This window comes from Dipodomys merriami, unplaced genomic scaffold (genome assembly GCF_024711535.1).
Source record: "Dipodomys merriami isolate MVZ:Mamm:240054 unplaced genomic scaffold, mDipMer1.0.p SCAF_93, whole genome shotgun sequence".
Classification (NCBI taxonomy): domain Eukaryota; kingdom Metazoa; phylum Chordata; class Mammalia; order Rodentia; family Heteromyidae; genus Dipodomys; species Dipodomys merriami.
Window position 1 is genome coordinate 2,029,438 of NW_027206546.1, and position 4,019 is coordinate 2,033,456.

Here is a 4,019-nt window from a genome sequence, read left to right on the forward strand (position 1 = left end):
TAAGAGAGAGCTTGAGCAAGGGGATGATTCATATCATGAATCTGCCTACTGCTCCTACATTTTCATTTTCTGATGCAAAGTAGGGCAGCTTCTTCTAAATAATGTTCTAGAGGACATCAGGAAGATCATGATTATGATCATCCTTTTCCAGTCTCTCACTCTCAGAGGCTTTGGGGAGTCTTCCTTATCACTAGGTTACCCCATATGTGAACAGTGTTCTGTACTGCACTCAAGATGGCTCAGAAGAGTAGTTAAAGTTAAGGAATGAAGGCCCTATATGCTGTAGGACTGATACTTCACATATTCATTAGAGGATGGTCACAACTTTCTGCTGATTACTGATCTGAACCACAGAGTGCACAGGGGCTAGTTTAGCTAAGAAGAGCAACTTTCCTGGTCAGGTCCTCCTCACCAGCCGTGGGACTCTGTAAGTGCAACCGTCACTAGTTGTTTCAGAACAAAGTAGCAGAGTTTGATCTGCCTTGTAGATATCCAGACACTGCCCCAGTCTGTAACTCAAACAAACCACTCACTGCAGATAACCAGGCTGCTTTTCCTCCATCACCCAATGTCCAGGTCACTGTCCTGATGACATTACTCCTTTTCATCACTTTCCCAGTAGCCCCAGTACTGGTCCCCAGTAACAGAGACTTGAGTTATCAGCACTTTCTCAGTCATTCTCCCCTGAAAACTCACCTACAATTTCTGCATTTTCATGTCTAGAATTCTCTATTTGGACATATACATGAGGAAGAAGATGATGTAATATTTCTGTTTCATAAAATTCAATTGTTGCATTTACCTTTTTCCTTGTGTTTGCACCCACAGGAAAATATTTTTAAAAGTGGTTTAATCGCAGAACCTTAAATGAAAACTTAGTAATTTAAGGGAATTTTGTTTCACAGTTAAAATTAAGTACAGATATAGCAGAATTTTTTTAAAAAGGTGAGGAATATAGATTAGGTAACATTAAGTAGTCTCATGTATAAAAGCAGCATTCAGAAACTCTGGAAGAATGTACCTTCATACCAATAGCTCAGATTTCCCATTTCTCAGGACTTTATACAGGAACTTAAGGATGTCCAAAATGTTCATAAATGTGAACCTATTAGCTCTGAGTAACAGTTGGAGTACAAGGCAAGACTTCATTCATTATCTCATCTTCATGGTGCGAGGTCACGATAGAATGATCACCATACACACTTCCATAGACAATATTGTTTTGAAACATAAATTCCACAGGCATGTTACTATAATGTCTGTACATGAAATCATTTTCAAATGGCAAAACATGTGTAAAAATCAAAATGTTCTTTCACTGACTGAAAAAATTTCAGGGGGAATTAAGGATATAGGTGATGTAAAAACAATGAAATTGGATAGGAGGAAGCCCTGTCTGCAAAGCCACTGGAGCTTGTTAGCTGCGAGGTCCAGGGACAGAGTGTCAACCTCACGGCTGCTGCTTGCACTATCCAGAGACCATTAAACTACTGTGTGTCCTCCACCACTTACTCTGGACACAGAACATCCAGTCATGGATACAAATGAGCTGGTGCAGAAGGCCAAAGTGGCTAAGCAGGCTGAGTGATATGGTGACATGGCAGCCTCCATGTAGTCTGTAACTGAGAAAGGAGCTGAATTATCTAATCAGGAAAGGAATTTTCTCTCAGTTGCTCATAGGAACCCATACGAACTCACTTGTTCAAATGACCCATGGAGGGTCATTTCAAGTATTGAGCAAAAGATGGAAGGTGCTGCAAAAAAGCAGCATATGCTGCAAGAACACATAAAGAATTGAAAACGAGCTAAGAGATATCTGCAATGATGTACGTTCTCTCTTGGAAAAGTACTTGATCCCTAATTCTTCATGAGCAGAGAGCAAATTCTTCTATTTGAAAATGAAGATAGACTGCTATCACTACTTGGCTGAGGTTGCTACTGGTGATGACAAGAAAGGGATTGTGAATCAGTCAAAAAAGCATACCAAGAAACTTTTGAGATCAGCAAAAAGGAAATGCAGCCAATGCATCCTATGAGAAGAGGTCTGGCCCTTAACTTCTCAGTGTTCTGTTATGAGATTCTAAACTCCCCAAAGGAATCTTGCTTTCTTGCAAAGACAGCTTTTGATGAAGTCATTGCTGAACTTGATACATTAAGTGAAGGCTCATAGAAAAAGAGTATGCTAATAATGTTGTTACTGAGAGACAAGTTAGCATTGTGGACATTAGATACCCAAGGAATGAAGAAGAAGCAGAAAAAGGAGGGGAAAACTAACCAGCCTTCTGACTCTTGTCTGCCTCATTTATCAACCATGCTGCCCCAGAAATAGTTTCTCATTTACAATTAATGACAGGTTTGTATAAATTCTATTTGAATTTCTGTATTTCCCATGTGCATTTTTTGTTTAATATTAGGGGAGGAGAGTGGGTTAACATTTATTATCTGTCTTCATCTTCAGATGACCAATATGAGGATTTGTTATTTTATACAAGTTACAAACATTTGGCATATACTTTGGTACATGGTGACTTCACAGTGCTAAAACTGTTTCCATGTCTAAGCAAAGACATCTTCCTATATATTAGTTTGTACTCGTAGGGCATAAAAGGGAAAATTGGTTCCAGTCAAAGGTGTAGTTATCATGGGTATTATAAAGTTTTGGAGAAATTTCAGGGCTGTGGCACAAACAGATATTCCATTATTATTCCATGTTGGAATCAAGTATTTCTGTGGAAACGTCTATCTCAGTGTGCAACTTTTGACTATATGACCAGAAATGTTCTTTAAGACAAAATTATGACCGATTAACTCCAGATAAGGGCAGAAACGATTCACATTCAATTATTTGTAAAATTATCTTCTGTTGGCTTTCATTATTTTTTCTACACACTTTATTTGTATTTCAATGTTTTAGCCAACCTAAAATCTAATGTAGAAGTAAAGGTGCAGTAAAAATGAACTCCTTGGTATTCATTATTCATGTGTATCAAGCACAGCAATAAACAAAAAAAAACCCTGTGTATTTAACTTGATTTTAGGGTATTTTTTTTCTTTTGTAAACTTTTTTTTTCTTGATACTAGCCTCAAATGCTTTTACAGTATAAAAAAGTTAACAGGCAAATAACTTAAGACTATGGCCTGCTTTGTTTAATGTCTTTTGAAATTTTCATGACCAATCCAAGCATAATTGTTAAGACCACATGTATAAAGTTCATGTAAGTGGAATAAAACATTTTTTGGGGGGTCCAGTCTTGGGGCCTGAACTCTGGGCCTGGGCGACGTCCTTCAGCTCTTCAGCTCAAGGCTAATGCTCTACGACTTGAGCCACAGCACCACGTCTAGCTTTTTTCTTTTTGTTTATATGGTGCTGAGGAATCAAACCCAGGGCATCAGGCTTGCAAGGCAAGCATTCTATCACTGAGCCACCTTCCCAGCCCGAATAAAACATTTTTTGAGTGAACTTTTCAACTACTTTCTCTACAACTTTTCATGTAAACTAGTCTTTTGATTTGAATCTCCTCCAAAGAAATTGTACATTATAGAAAATTCTTCCTTAGTCTCTTTTGGCAGGTAATGGGCTTTTTCCAAGTTAAAGTGCAAAGTTCATCATAACAACAAAACATATCATAAAAGTAACATTAAAACATAAAAACAAAAATCTAATTACCAGGCTGGGAAGGTGGCTCAGTGGTAGAGTGCTTGCCTTGCATGCATGAGGCCCTGGCTTCAATTTCTTAGCACCACATAAGCAGAAAACAAAGCCGGAAGTTGTACTGTGGCTCAAGTGGTAGGGCACTTCTTGTGAGCTGAAGAGCTGAGGGACAGCACCCAGGCCCATAGTTCAGGTCCATGAATGACCACACACACAAAAAAAAGAATTTAACTACCGACCACTTCCCATATTCCCAATTCTACCAACAACTCAAAAAAAAAAGTTTTATCTTTGGGGAAGGGGAAATTGATTAAAAAACTAATATGTTCTAGTTAAAATTTTAGTATATGGCATTTTCTAAATTAAG

The 4,019-nt window shown here is 38.1% G+C and overlaps 1 pseudogene; it reads left to right on the forward strand.

The window, feature by feature from the left end:
• The first annotated feature begins 1,521 nt into the window (after positions 1 to 1,521).
• On the forward strand, positions 1,522 to 2,274 carry LOC138821682 (14-3-3 protein zeta/delta pseudogene; annotated as a pseudogene).
• Positions 2,275 to 4,019: the final 1,745 nt, after the last annotated feature.